The sequence below is a fragment of the Canis lupus genome, chromosome 5 (genome assembly GCF_003254725.2).
Source record: "Canis lupus dingo isolate Sandy chromosome 5, ASM325472v2, whole genome shotgun sequence".
NCBI lineage: Eukaryota > Metazoa > Chordata > Mammalia > Carnivora > Canidae > Canis > Canis lupus.
This window is the reverse complement of record NC_064247.1, coordinates 51,301,074-51,317,622: the sequence shown is the minus strand read 5'-3', so window position 1 is coordinate 51,317,622 and position 16,549 is coordinate 51,301,074. Positions and strand designations below refer to the sequence as shown.

Here is a 16,549-nt window from a genome sequence, read left to right as displayed (position 1 = left end):
TGCTTGTAGGGGTGGTGCAGCGAGGAGGGAGGGAGACCTGAAGGACATGAGGGAAGAGGTCACATGGGTACTTGGAAGAAGAGCATTCCAAGAGGCAGCAGCAGGAAGTGTGAAGATCTGAAATGGGAGCATGCCTGGACTGTTCTGGAACAATGAGGAAGCCAGCGCAGCTGCAGTGAGCAGGGTAGGGGCAAGAGCAGATTATGTATGATCTCATGTGTCATGGTAAGGATTCTAGGTTTTACTATGAGTGGGCCTGCCCCTGATATCTGTGGGATTCATGGCAAGAATGTAACTGGACGCTCAAATATCATGCTTAAATATTGAAAGCGGTAAGTCAAGCTAATAAACTACTACAAAAAATATGTTCTATTCTCCTACTTTGAAGAATATACATTGAAAGTAACCCTGAAAAGCAGGGTTGAATTCTGCAACATATAAGGTTGCAGGGAGCCTGGCCATCCTCCTGCCACTGACCTGCCATCCATTCCCTTCTTCTCCCATCCCTGGTTTAGCAGGCACTGTGAGGGGTCTTGTGTACATGTATCCAAGGGAAGAGAGCCTAGGAGCAAGCTCAAAAGGGTTTGAGTGAGGAATTCCATCATCCCAAACACCCAGAGTGCCACGTGGTAGGAGCACAGGTTCTTAAAAGAGTATTCCTTTAAGTTCCAAGGGAGAGAAAGGCATGAAGCCAGAGGCAAACCAAAAAAAAATTGATGAGGCCAGGGCAGAAGCTTGGACCTAGGAACACTTCTGATTCCAAAGGACTATGAGTTACCAAAATAAACTAAAGAGGAAAAAGCATTAAAGTGAAATTCTGTGGTGACTGGGCCTTATCTGAATTTTCTTTGTATCTCACAATCATATACTGAGCATTAAAAAAAAAAAAATGTTTATTAAAGTAAACCGAACTGAAAAATTAAGCAAATGTTTCACAACAAAAAGACAGACCCTCAGCTAAATGGTGCCCTGCTGTCTGAACCCAGCCACCTGTAAGAGTGGAAGATTCTATTACGATTTGCAGTGAGACCTCAAGCACAGACTGAGACTGCCCTGGCAAAATGGGGACACACGGTCTACTCCTTTCCAACCACGGTGATGTCCTTTTCCAAGTGAGAAGCCACTACATTATGGCTGCTATATCACATGCCTAAGACATTCACTGGGGTCAGTAAAGGGGCAAGTATGGAGTCCAGCAGGTAAGAGCTGGTAACAGCTGAGTGAAGCCATGAGAGAGGTGAAGCAGCAAATGAAAGGAAAAGCAGAATGCCATATAATCTTTTATATTCAGTGAAAGGTCTTCTCTCTCCCCTAAGTTCTTTTTCAGCATTTTCACATTCAGCCAATATTTGGAACACCACATTGAGTGAGGTGCTAAGCACATATCAGTCTGAATAGTCATGGCCCCTGCCCTCACACAATTTACCCTGCATTTCCCCATTACAGGGTACTTGAATTGTTTCCATAGGTTTTTTTGTTTTGTTTTGTTTAATAAATTACCCTATGGGGGTGCCTGGGTAGCTCAGTCGGTTAAGCAGCTGCCTAAGCTCAGGTCAGGATCTCAGGTCCTGAGATCAAGCCCTGCATAGGGCTCCCTGCTCAGTGGGGAGTTGACTTCACCCTCTCCCTGTATCCCACCCCCCTACTTGTGTGCACATGCATGCATTCTCTTTCTAAATAAATACAGTATTTAAAAATAAATAACAAATTACCCTATGAAAATCTTTGCTTAAAGAAAAAATGTTATTTTATAACCTCCATTTGGGTTTACTTGAAGTATACCCCCAAAACAGAATGATCAGAACAGAGTATAATTTTAGTTTATACAGGACCAGATTGCTTTCTACCAGGAAGGCTTTGCCAACTTATAATGTTTTCAGCATAAAGGCCTACAAAAGTTATTCATAATCAGTATAACATAGTATTTCATGATTTTTATCCAGATAACTGTATCATCTCAAACCTCAGAATCCTTAGAAATCATCAAGTACAGTTTACAGATTGAGGAAACTGAACCCCAAAGAGGTTAAGTGACTGGCAGGGAACAAAAAATTGCTTGGCAAATGTTTATTGCAGCTTTATTCATAACTGCTCAAACTTGGAGAAACCAAATGTCCTTAGAATTTGGTTACCTTAGTAGGTAAATGGAGAAATAATGATCTGTATTACATCTAGATAGTGGAATATTACTGAGCACTAAGAAGGAATGATCTATCAAGCCAGGAAAACTCAGGAAGGAAACTTAAATTTTTTAAGCCAAAAAAATCTATCTAAAAAGGCTGTATAACATATGATTCCTGCTACACACGTAACATTTTGGAAAAGGCAAACTATGGAGATACTAAAAAGACCCATGGTTGTCGAGGCTGAGCAGGGAGAGAGGGTATTTTTAGAGCAATGAAACTACTGTGTGACACTGTAATGGTGAATACAAGTCATTGTATTTGTCACAACCCACAGAATATACACCAAGAGTGAACCCTCATATAAATGGACTTTGGGTCCTGAAGATGGGCCAGTGTAGATTCATCTTTTGTAATAAATGTACCACTCTGGTGCAGGACTTTGATAGTGGGGGAACCTAGCAGAGGCAAGGAGTATATGGGAAATCTCTCCTGTACCTCCATGACATTTTGCTGTGAACCTAAAACTGCTCTTAAAAACAGTCTAATAAAAAAAAATTAAGAGGGGCATAAAAGTGAAAGGGCTTAGAAAAAAAGGGATTAAAACCCACTTTTGTTGTTTTTGCTTTTGATGCTTTTATACAATGCTTTTGTACTAGTTTTTTTTGCACCATATTTTGTTTCTTAAATACATTTTTTACTAAATAAATGTCCTTTTGAGATGTATAAGCTATGCTTAATTGCTAGAAAAACTATGTATTTTTCTTTTTTTATTTTTCATAAAGGTTTTCTCTTAATATTTCTACATGTGTGATTTGTTTCTCTCCTCCATCTAACAAAACCCTATTACAAACCACATACATTTCTATCAAATTTCATCTATTTTGCATAGTAAGATTTTATCACCTATGTTGGTGAAATATTTTTATTTCTTACTTTCCTTTTTTTCCACATTTATTTTACCAAATTTCAGGGTGTCAACATATTTTATTTTTATAAATTCAAATCTGTCTTATTAAATACATTTATTAAATATCTCTTTAAAAGTGAGCAATATTTTCCCACTATACACAACTAGAAGGATATGCCCTTCCATTGCCTTTACTTTGTTTTCTACATTTAACTTTATGCACTGCACATAACAGGCACTTAATAAATGCATGCTGAATTTTAAAGAAACACCTATAGAACACAAGCTATGAATAAATCATTATGATAAATGTCATAGGGAAGACACTCTCAAGAGTTGAGAGTCTAAGAGAAAGCAAGAATGTACTCTAATAATAAAAATATACAGTTCTGGGACACCTGGGTGGCTCAGTGATTAAGCGTCTGTCCCTCTTTGGCTCAGGTCGTGATCCCAGTGTCCTAGGATTGAGTCCCATATCAGGTTCCCCATGAAGAGTCTGCTTCTCCTTCTGCCTAATGTCTCTGCCTCTCTCTCTCAATCTCTCTCTCTTTCATGAATAAATAGATAAAATCTTAAAAAAAAAAAATATACACACACACACACACACACAAATTCTAAGAATCCCAAGGAAGACTGGAGTTAACTACAGAATCGGTTAGCCTACAGATTCCCACTAGAGGTGGAAGAAACTACCATACTGTTCATCTCCTATGTGCCCTGAACTGTGCCAGGTATTTTACTTACGTTATCTCAACTGGTGCTATGGTATGAAGCACTTTTGAAATCTTGGTCCCAATGGAGTATGTTTATTATTGAAGTGCCTTATAAGAGAGGGAGGGAAGGAAAGAGGGAAGGAAGCAGGACCTTACCCCCACACACACACTCAAGTACGTACATCAGCCAAGAGATAATGTTATTGCAATTTTACAGATGAAGAACCTGAAGGTTGGATTAGATAACTTCTGCAAAATTAGGTAGGCAGGTCAGAATTAAAACCCAAAGCTCCCAAGACCACTGCTATTTTTATACTACTTAAGCATCCTTTTCCCATTATCAATTCTTAGTTTTCTATATGCTAAACTCCCATGAGGGAATGTAACTGCTACTCAACTGCACTGCCCTATTTTTCTATTTTCAACCCAATATTATTTTAGTTATCTTGCCTATAATGACCTATCATGCAATCATGTAACAAATATTCATTAAGCATCTCAGACACTGTCAAGGGCACTAAGGATATAGCAGTGAGTAAGGGCCTTACATTCTTAAGAGGAGGAGTCAGACAATAAGCAAGTCAACAAGAGCATTTTAGTTAAGTGTGTGAAGAGACAAAACCGAGAACTTTGTTAGAGAATGCACAGAGGAAGGGCTATTTGAAACTGGGGGAATCAAGGAAAATTTCTGAAGGGAGATGGCATTTGTGTAAGGAGCTGAGGGAAGAATATTTCAGGCTGCAGAGTCAGCAGGGGAGCAGTGAGGAGGAAACAAGCTCAGTATGAAAGAACTGGAATCCAGGACAATCTGGGGGAGAGGAGCATGTGAAAAAGCTGAAGAAGGAAGCAGCAGCCAAATTACCTGACTTAAAGGCTGAGCAAGGAGTCGGGATTTTTATTCTAAATTCAAGAGATGCTGCTAAAAGGTTTTATGTAGGGAAATGACATTTAAAAGATCATTCTGGCTACTGTACTGCAAACAGGCTGTTGGGGGATGAGGTGGAAAATGGAAAAGATTAAAATAGGATATGACTGCAGTCAAACCAGGTAAGGGATGATGGTGATGGAGAAGGGGCAGTAGACAAGATATAGAGAAGGAATAAAAAATGAGTCCTGAGTTCCTTCCTCTGTGTTAACAGCACTGCTTTTATTATGCTACCCATGTATTTGAGGATAATTTACTTGCTCCAAGTAAATAATTATTGTCACCTAGTACTGTACTGTTTGCTGGTTAATGACCCCAGTCCATAAATTCTTTTAAAGGTGGTATTTTTATCAATTTGTCAAAACAAAATGTTCATAAAATGAATCAGATAATTAACAATGCCCCTTTCTATATTTTGAAGCTAGAGTTAATTATTCACTGAATAACTGTTCTTTAAACTTTCAAAAATTCTCCAAAGTAAATCCCCATCAGGGCTAGGTGCTCTTTCCTTTGCTAATTTGTTATGACTCTGGGTTTCTGATACAGTTGTTTTTATTTATTTGATTTAATTATACCTTACCTCTTTCTTCAAAAATTAATTTGAGGAGGTACATTCTAGTTACAATTTCTACTTCTAGCTATATCCACTCTGGCAGTTCTCTCTCTCTCACACATACATGCTCATGCATGCACACACTTTAATTACTTCTGATTTTGACCTGAGCCATTAATTAACATCATCTACCTAAAAATAACATTCTCTCAAGTATTTTGGTTTTCCTGTATGTTAATTATCGTAGCTCTTCTCCTGATCCTCTTTGTCTAACTGATTTAGTAATTTTCACTTTGACAAAATTTCTGAAACAATCAACTATTATAATTTTGTTTATTTCTGCTTAATTTTATTTTCCCTGTCTGAGGTACACTATATTTCTTGATTTCCTTTCTCTTTTTCTCTTTTACTAATACAGACATAAAATTGATAATTTTTTTCTTTACATATAGGTTTGACAGCAATCCATGAAAATATAACTACAACCATTACAATTTTCTTTGATTCTAAGGCATGCTCTTCTTGTCTATGCATTTCTTTCTTGTCTTATACACACAAGAATTTTATTTTAATTTTCATGTGGGTGACCATATTTTAATTTTTGTTATATTAATTTTAATGTACTATGTTCTGATAATTTTAACCATAATATTTTCATATTAAGTATATGTATTTTTGTCCAATTTAAGACCAGTATTTTTCTGAAGATGTATGTACATTTGGGGAAAAAAATACATCTTTTTCGTAGCATTTAGTTTTTTGTGTCAGTTGAATCTTATTTTTTCATACTTTCAATTCAATTCTTTATTAACTACTTACTCTATCTGTGGTTTTCTAAGAATAGCCCGGGGCAAGCTAGAATCATAATCATTTGTAAACAGATTAAACTATAAATTCTATTTTTTATCATCATAGATTCTGCAAAGAGAATTGCTAGCTACTAAGTACTTCACTGTTTTATGTGTTCCATGTATTAAGGGATCTTCTATCTTAAAGAAGGAAAAGTTGGTTTGGCTAGATAGCATACCAAAGTGTATTACTGCCACTATTTTTTTTTGGCTTTATTTCTTTTCCCGTAAATGCTTAGACTTCTCCAAAGTCTAAAAGGTAAGATGTAAAGTCATTCTTACTCATATGTGACTATATTTTCTCTTTATACTTGGCAACTTATAAAATCCTATCTTTGTGATGAAGATTAAACACTTGACAATTTAAATGTCTAGGCATTGTCATTTCAGGGCATCTCAGGCATGATGCTCTGGGGTTCTAAAAATCCATCTTAAGAAATGTTATCTAAATCTATAACACATCTAAATGAGATGTGTTATAGAAAACACAGTCAACGAAATTAAGACATAAATGAAGGTACTGGTCGTCTTTTCCACAGTTTTATGTAGCTTGATTTCCTGTGTCTTTTCAGTGTTCCTTCATTTTTTTAGACTTATTTTTTAGCTTTGGGTGTTTTAATTTGGTTGTGCTATGTTCCTTTATACCTAGCATCAACGAGCCTTTGCTTGGGGCATCAGTTCTGCTCTTTACAGCCTTCACTGAAAGTTTTACAGCTTGTTTGTTGTATTCATAAGTTTAGCAATTTTCCAGAACAGATGTATCTTAGAAGTCATTCTTTCTTCTTCTGTCACTTTCAATGTAGTTAAATCAGCCTTCTCATGCCAGCTTCAGGGGGGCACCTAGGCTATCCTCTCCTAAGCAGGAAAACTTTTAAATTATACCTGAAATTTGTTTTTGTTTTTGTTTTAGATTTTTCTACTCTTTGAAGCTTACCTTACAGGAAGGAAATGGGCATTTCAGAGGCTTTCTGTTGTTATTCTTAGATTTAGTTTAGATGAGGGTCCTTGTGATATTATTAGTTAAGGACACTCACACACAAAATATCTTTTAAATACAATAACCTACAATCATCTTTCTTTTCAACCTTTATGTACTCACTGTCATTCTTATTTTTTTTTAAATCTCTTATCTATCTCTTAAATCTATTCTTGAATAGGAGAAAAATGTGGCTGTAACATCTTTTCTTCCATTAGATTTGATTTGGCTGTTCTGATTCCCTTCTTTCTTTTTTTACATAGATTCCTCCTGAAGACACACATGCAGGTTAGCCTTTTGAGACAGAGGACAATGACAGTTCCCCTCAATCAAAAAAACTTCTCAGGTTGCTGAAAAACTGGATATTTACAGAGCGCTAAATCATTAACCTACAATCACTTGCTGGCCATACAAGGGAAAATCATGTTGACAAGAGAAGGACCAGGCAGGCTATCACCATCCAACCCCTAGGTAAATGTAGCATCATTAAATGTGGAGTAGCCAAATTAAAAGAATCCTGATGTGAAACAATATAAAGCATAGCTACACTGCCTATAAAATATTCCTGCCAAAATTTAACTTCTGTTTACAGGTATACAGAGAAACAAGTGTTAAAAAAAGAAGAGAGGAGCAACAGTCCCAAAACAGACTCATTTGTGGTAAGCCCCACATTAGCAAACCAAGACTTAATAGCTAACCTAACTGCAGTTTGAACCTCTTCCAGAAATGGAATCTTAAACCAGTAAATCTAGAATTTCCCAGTCAGCATTTAGTAAGGTAATCTTCCAGTAGATCCCTTTCAACCCCCAAAGAAATATGGGTAACCCCTCTTTCCTTGTCCCTGTCCTCTTCTGCTTATAGAAGTCTCCCATTTTGTTCAGTTATTTGGAGCTCCTTTCTATTGCTAGACCAGCTGCTGCCTAATTCACAAATCACTGAATAAAGCCAATCTGGTCTTTAAATTTACTCAGTTGAACTTTGTTTTTTAACAGCAGTTAAACGATATCACAAAAAAGTAATCACATAAATAAAGAATGTTGAAACTAGATTTATTCAACAAGTCAATGGTATGTTTAAAAACAAAACAAAAGGGAGGGGGGCACTGTTCTGAAGTCAGAGATGTAAGGGACAAAACAACTAAATGCAACACATGGACTTGGTGGATTCGAATTTGAATAAACCAATGGTAAAACTGTATTTTGAGACAAAAAATTTGCATATGGACAGGATATTTATTTTTAATAAGGAATTACTATAAATTCTCTTAAGAATGATAATAGTATAATTGTGGATGAAAATGATACTACTTTCTAAAATGTATTTTGGAGTAATTGGGGAGAAAGCATCATGTCAAGCATTTATTAAAATACTAATGGGAAAAAATAAGAAGATTCAAATGAAGTAAAAGTATAAAAAGACTGATACTAACAAAGATAAGGGGGAAATGGAGATTCATTAATTATTCAAATTATTCTCTATCTTTACATGTGTTTTTAAGATTTATAATAAAAAAATTTTTAAAGATGTTTTTCCTCTCTATCCTCCATTCACCTGTCATTTCTTCATTTCTGTGACTTCATTCTTGATTTTACATCTACACCTTGAGTTTGAAATAACTCATGAGAGGTTTAAATGTTTTTCCTTGAAGGGGCGCAGAAAAAGTCTCCCTAAAATGTGCCATTTTAGTATGTGGACTATTTTGAGTTGAAGGCATTCAACAACCCCTGTGGGCTCAAGAGAAGATTCTGCTCCTCTCTTAACTACCTAAAAGAATATAAATTGGGGGTGTTTCCCAGAGTAAGAGTTATTACTGGAAATAAATTTTATCTGAGTGACCCATCTATATGGCAGGGCAAACACCTCATTACCAAACATCTGCTCTTCTAACTGCCCTGTGAAATGCTCTCCTCCCCTTTGAAGCCCAGGGTGCTTATCCCATTCCTTAGCTCAGAATGGCATATGTACTTCATTTTACCTGTCTTTGAACATCTCATGAATGTGGGGTTTCCATATGTACAAAATTAAACCTGTTTTTCTCCTGTTAGTCTATCTCATGTCAATTTAATTTAGACCAGCCAGAAGAATCTTTGAAGGGTAGATACAATTTTTTTCTCCCCAACATCCTGAAAAATGAAACCAATCTCTTTGTACTGCACTTCAAGCTCTCTCCCTTAATTTCTGTAGGCAAGCATGTACTTTTTTTAAAAAAAGCCTAGGATTTTAAAATGCATCAATAACCTCAATCAAAAACTCAACAGAAACAAATTTAACAGAAATGAATGAGAATAGTAGGTTGTTACTTTAAGAGACAGAATAGTAATACAGCCAGGAAAACGCTATGTGGCTACTTACAAATAACAAAACAAAAACTTCTGTTTATATATTGGCCTGTCAGGATGATTTGATTTAATGTCTTTACTTAAAAGCAAATGGATGACAAAAGAAAATAAAAACAGAAGAAACTGTAAAAGACTTTGAAATGGGCAAAAAGGATCACTGGATATCCTATCAAGTGTCACCTCTGCCTTTCAAGGCCTTAGAGCTGTTTTACAACTCCCTAAGTTGTAGAAAACTAATAACGATGCAAATAATACTTGTCTTTAGAAATGTAAGTGAACTGTCTGGTGGAATGCAATTGATCATTGCCTCATGAATACATCAGTTTTGCATCTATCTGTAAAGCTGGTTCATCATTCCTGATTGTCTATATACCTATGGTTCTGAAATTCTCCTGTGAGCTGGCTATAACATATTACTGGCTGTCTCAGGATTAATAGGTAAAGAAAATCTCAGATTTTGTTCATCTTATTTTTTTTTTAATTTTTATTTATTTATGATAGTCACACACAGAGAGAGAGAGAGAGAGAGGCAGAGACATAGGCAGAGGGAGAAGCAGGCTCCATGCACCGGGAGCCTGACGTGGGATTCAATCCCGGGTCTCCAGGATCGCGCCCTGGGCCAAAGGCAGGCGCCAAACCGCTGCGCCACCCAGGGATCCCTCATCTTATTTTTGTGTAAGTCATGATTTTACCAAAAAAAAGTCATGATTTTACCTTAAAAATTTTTTTTCGGGAACACTTGGGTGGCTCAGTGGTTGAGCATCTGCCTTCAGCTCAGGGAGTGATCTGGGGGTTTAGGGATCAAATCTTGCATTGGGCTCCCTGAGGGAAGCCTGTTACTCCTTCTGCTTATGTCTCTGCCTCTCTGTGTCTTTCATGAATAAATAATTAAAATCCTAAAAAAAAAAATTGCCTTCTAATATATTTCAGTTCCTTTCATAAACTGCAATGGATATTGGAGTCTGACTAGTTTTTGAAGTGGTCTAAAATTAATTATAAATAATGAAAAATTTTAATAAATAGAAAAATTTTTAAATTAAGGCCACCTTGACACAGGTCAATTTTCCTCTTGAATGATAAATAAGAAGAAGTTTTCAAATAAATCTTATAATCAACCACTCCTGGCATAGGAGAATGATATATTATGAAATGGCTGTATTTATTCCCAATAACAACTGAAGTATTTATAAAAACAACTGATAGTACACATCAGGATTCTTCTAGGCACTAAATATCAAGTAAAACAGCAATTACTTATTCATAAAAAATAAGCCATATTAATTAGGTTTTAAAAAAGAAAAGAGGAGAAAAAAATTAATGGCCAGAGAAGCTTTATAATTAGATTAAAAGCTTCCTTTGAAAGTAGAAAACAAGTCATTTCAAGAGAAAAAAAAAATCACCTCTATTTTTTAACACATTTTTCTAAAAATATCATACTTTTTTCCCCCTAAAAGCATTTTTTTCTAATAGCCCATTCACTTCAGCCTCAAGTAGATACACATCACATGCACCATAATATTTTTTTAAGGTTTTAGACAATGTTACTGTCAGGCTTCCTGGCTTTATATGATTCAGAGGCCAATTCAATTACAGTAGCTGCTAAGATATTTGCCTTTTCCTCAACACTCTCCATGTCAGACAAAATGAAATTCTGTAAGGTGAACAGTGTATGTTTGTGTACACTGGCCAACAACATTTCACTTCAATGTTAAACACTCCTATTTTCTACTCATGAGATGTATGATATTAATGATTTATGCATTTACTTTGTCCAATTATAAATGCATAAGAATGATTTACAAGAGTTCAACCTCCAGCTTCCTGAAAGTTTAAAGAATTCAAGATAAAATGAGATTAAAATGAATGCATTTACAGCCTGCCAGTATCTATAAAAACTGAATGCAGTAAATTTGAACATCAAAATTTAAACACGAGTTTACAAATAAGGCTAACATTGAAAGTTCTAAGAGTTATTAAAAAATAAATCCTATTAAAAATTATTATAACATAACCCTAAGGAACAGTAAGGCCAAATTAAATGTTTTTCTTATACATTCTATCATTCTCTATCTCCTTCCCCCAACCAAGAAAAAGATGGCAGAGAGTAAGGCAATGAGAAACAGAAAAATTCAGTCTAAATGCTTTCGGTTGTGAAATAAATCTTTCAAGTAAATCTCTATCCTGGGTTATCATACCATTTCCTTTATTCACATCTATTCATCCATATTTTATAACAATCTTTATAGAAAGAAAGTTAAATAAGGGATTTCTTTCAAGGACAACTTATGTTATACATAAATTTAAAATCTGAACAGTGTTAAGTGTAATTTTAAAACTGTCATACCATTAAACATCAACAGGTTGATATAACATCTGTTCTTCAATTTTTCACCTAAGTTGTTATGGTAACCAAAATGCGTGGTATATTTGTTTCCTAAATTTAACTGATTATTTCAAGTAAATAAAATTACAGCATATCATCTTATTAACCACAAATATTATTAATACTATAACCCTATATTTATCATTTTTAAATGTTAGTGGATCACAGGATTATATTTAACTAGGAATTTACAAATGCTTTATCTCAGAATACACATTAAAAAAATAGCAAGGGTATACTTCTTTCTAACTTGGGGGGATTTTCTTGATTTTCAAAGCAAAACAAAATGAGGAACTAGTCTATTTTCTGAAAAACATACTATATTAAAACACTTCAAAATTATATGATATTAGGGATCCCTGGGTGGCGCAGCGGTTTGGCGCCTGCCTTTGGCCCAGGGCGCGATCCTGGAGACCCGGGATCGAATCCCGCACGGGCTCCCGGTGCATGGAGCCTGCTTCTCCCTCTGCCTGTGTCTCTGCCTCTCTCTCTCTCTCTGTGACTATAATAAAAAAAAAAAAAAAAATATATATATATATATATATATATATATGATTTTAGTGTTTTGTAGGAGCTAGAGATTACATTCTTTCCAAACATTAAGTCAATCCCATTACTCCTTTAGTGTTCTTCTCAAAACTTTCCACTGGTGTCCCATCTGTGAGCAAAAGCCAAAGTCCTTACACTGGCTACAAAACCCATACTCTCCACTTTCCCTTGTTTACTGCATCCAACTACATTGGTCTCCTTGCTGTCCCTGTCCCTCAAATACACCAGGCTCACTCCTACCTCAAGGTCTGGTACTATTTCTTCTGCTTGGAAGGGTGTTCTCCTAGGAAGCCACAGGGCTCATTCTTTATTACATTTTTTCCTTCAAATACCATCTTCTCAGTGAAACCTTCTCTGACGAACCCCATTTCAAACAGCTATTCCAGGACCTCGACCACCTCTGCTCACAATTTACCTATCCATTAGGGACTGAATGGTTCCCCCTTGCCCCAAATTCTTATGTTGAAGCCTTAACCTCCAATGTCATGACAGTATTTGGAGATAGGGCGTTGGGAGGTAATTAGGTTTAGATGAAGTCATGAGGGTGGAGCCCTCATGAAGGGATTAGCATGCCCTTATAAGAAAAGGAAGTGACACCAAAACACTCACTCTCCACCAGGTGAGGGCACAATGTTCTAGAAGGCAACCATCTGCAAGCCAGAAAGATCTCACCAGAAACTGAATCTGCTGGAAAATTATTGGACTTCCAACCTTCAGAATTGTGAAAAAATTAATTGCTATTGCTTAAGACAGAACCTGATCTTGGACTTCTACCCTTAAGAACTATGAAGAAATAAATTTCTGTTGCTTAAGCCACCCAGTCTCTGGTATTTTGTTATGGCAGCCTAAGTTGACTAAATATATCGTTCTTACATTATTTTCCTTATTAACATTCATTACTAACTAGTACACAATATATCAGTGATTCATTCTATACATTACTAATTAATGCTATTTATTGTCTGTCTCCCTTTACTACATAAGCTTCACAAGGGCGGGGTTTTTTGTGTTTTTTCTTCATGATACCTGTAACAACTATGGTCTGGCATAACACATAACCAATAAATATTTGTGGAATGCATAAAGTATAGATTTAAAATATCTTAAATGTTGATATACTATGGCAGGAAAGAATGCATTTCTTTGATTACATTCAAGGAATCCAATAAAAAGTAGTAAATACACAATCTTTAATAAATTAAACTTTTTAAAAAATCAAAATCATCTCTGTTCTCATAGAACTAAAGAATCTTACATTCCTGATTTTCTTGATCTTTTCTCCTTCTATAAATCTGATTTACTACAGGCTCAATCTTCTTCCTACCAGTTAAATATGCAAACTACTTTATACTGCTAACTCTGTCCAGGATTTTTTCTCTGTTTACTTCCTAAGTGAACTCATCTACTCTGCTTCAACTATCACCTTTTTCAGGTGACTCTGAAATCCTCGTCTCTCACTTAGATTTCTCTGTGCTCTGGTGCTGTATTCCTAACTACCTTTGAGATGTACAACACTTCAGGCATATGGTCAGCAACACAAAGGACAGGAACTTTAGGCAGAATAGAACACTGTACTTACAGAAGTAAAAACAACAACGATGACAAAAAAAAAAAAAAAAACCTTAAATAAAATTTAGCTACAACAACAAAAGCTATAGACTCACATAATTCTATATACTGCCTGAGAAATCACTTTCTCTCATTACAGAAATTAGACTGTTGATGATAGGGAATTCCAACCTCTGAATTATGACTATGTATTCTAATTAACAATATACTCTTGCACTATCAGCTTCACTTCAACCACTGAATTATTCCCAATATTGTAGTAGAGTCTTATTACTTTCAAATTGAATTTAATCACTTGGGGGGAAAATATAAGAAATGATATGAGGTTTTCAAATTAAGTTTCTGAACTAGGATAGTTTATTTTTAGAAGAAAAAAAATCTCCCAGTGTTTTTCATCATTGGTTCCCAAATAACATATTTGTTTCTCTAACCACTTTTCCTCGTCCTTACTAATCAATTCATTATTATTCTGAAGATTTCTCTAAACCACATTTTTTACAGAATTTAGGACAGGCTTCAGATGAAGAAAGTTGGCTAGAATTCATTATTCAATTTAAGTAAATCATATATTTTTAGAAGTTCACTGAGCAAAAATGCAAAGAAAGGAAATTCTAAAAGAAAACCATGTGGTTATTATGACTTTAGAGATAGGCTAAAGTTCCCAGAGTAGTACAATGTCTCTGGGTCTTAGGTAGCACTAAGAAGACTGACTCTCAGAGCCAGTGAGCTTCAGTACACATCATTACTAATGAAATACATATGATCCCAGTCCTATGTTGCCCTTTAAGATGAATGATTACTATATATTATATCAGGTAAATTTCACTGCTATTTCTTTCTCAAATATTTTTTCTCCAAATAAGGAGTATAAATCGAAATATATTTAGGAAAGGTCTTAAGAGCCCATGTCTGGCTATCCTCAATGCTCATGAAAGGTACAAAGTATGCCCAAACTGTAGAGAAGTTGTCATCATTCCTTTCAAAATATATTCAAAATCTGACCACTTCTTTCGCTCTCTTCTGCCTCTCTAATGTCTTACTAGGATTATTGCAAGAGCCTCCTTAAATAGTCTCCCTGATTGCACCCTTGACGCACTATAGTCCACTCTCCACACAGGAGCCCCAGTGATCACTAAAAAACACAAGAGTCAGGTTGAATTCGAATACTCCTCTGTTGAAAACCCTCTACTAGCCTTCCTCACCACTTGAAACAAAAGTTAAGTCTTTACAATGGTTTAGAAGACCCTTAATGGTCTGGTCCCCCTACATCTCAGCCACTCTCCTCACCTCCTTTACTCCATTCAGCCTCCATGTCTTCCTGGCTATTCCCTGGACACACCAAACATACTCTCATTTTAGGTCCTGTGCACTTGTTACTTCCTTAGCCTAAAAGACTCCCTCCATATATTTACAGGATTTGCTCCCTGGCTTTTCCAGATTCTATTCAGTGAGGACACCCTTGACACATGAACACAGACTAGTAAACCTTCTCTGCTGCCCAGCCCTCTCTATTACCTTTCGCCTGCTTTATATTTCTCCTTCATGCTTATCACTACTTGATATACTACAAGTATGTTTGCTTGTTTATTATCTGAATTATCTAATTAAAATGTTAGCTCCAAGAAAGCAAAGACTGTTTTGTTTTGTCCTTGCTCATTCTCTGGCAATAGAACACAAAGTAGAAGATTAGAAGTGAGTATTAACAAATACTGATTATATGAATGAATGAATCTTGTGACTGTTTCTCATTCCAAAAAATTGCATTCCACTACATTTCTACTTTTCTTATGATGTCACATTCCCTGTTATATTAAGAATCAATTTGTACTTATCTTAGCATGAAAATATCGAGAACCATGTCTTATTCCTCTTTGTGTCCCCTGTACCTACTAGCATCATTTCTTTCTTATGGTAGGTACCCAATATTTCTTAAGCTGAATTTGAAGTCATACTGAAAGATACTTTTATAATACACCTGCATCTGTTTTTATCCCTTAGCAAACAGACCAATACCAATTCTTAAAATCCTAAAGAATATTCTGCTTTTAAAACCAACCAGCAAATTTAATTCAAGTGAAATGGAAGAGAGATGTAGCCTGGCTTAAAGATATCTGACGTCCATTTTGTACTGATAACTACATAAAACATTTTGAATGATGCTAAGTCAAAAAGATTTTCAGAAGATAGTAACAACTAATTCAGAGAAAACTGCTTCAACTTGATCCATTCAGGAGTTCTACCAAAAAAGAAAGAGTGCCAAATAGCACATGCTTTAGTGTATCTTCTCAAACAAATAAATAACCAAAGAGCAAATGAATACAAAGAGATTTTTTTCTAAGAAAACAAATTCTAGCATCACTATCAAAATTAATAATTAATTGATCCCAAAATTCTGCACAATTCTTTAACTGGTATTTTTAACAAGCTTTTTAACAAAGCTTAAATCACCAAGAAAAGACTAAATTATGATCAATATGTTGAGTTATAGAGTTTCCCCAAATCAGTTTAAAATTGAAAGGTATGATTCTAAAAAGATTAAATCTTCACCACCAAGAAGTCAACTGAACTGCAATTTATTCTCCAATACTTGTGGACAAGCAGGATTTTTACTCATCAGTCAAAGCCTTTGAAAAGTGATAATCCATAATTATAGTGATCAAA

General features: G+C 35.4%; 1 protein-coding gene across 3 annotated transcripts in view; it reads right to left on the bottom strand.

The window, feature by feature from the left end:
* Positions 1 to 16,549, bottom strand: part of OMA1 (OMA1 zinc metallopeptidase) — a 71,937-nt gene that overhangs the window by 1,898 nt on the left and 53,490 nt on the right. The gene's annotated exons all lie outside the window — the stretch shown is intronic.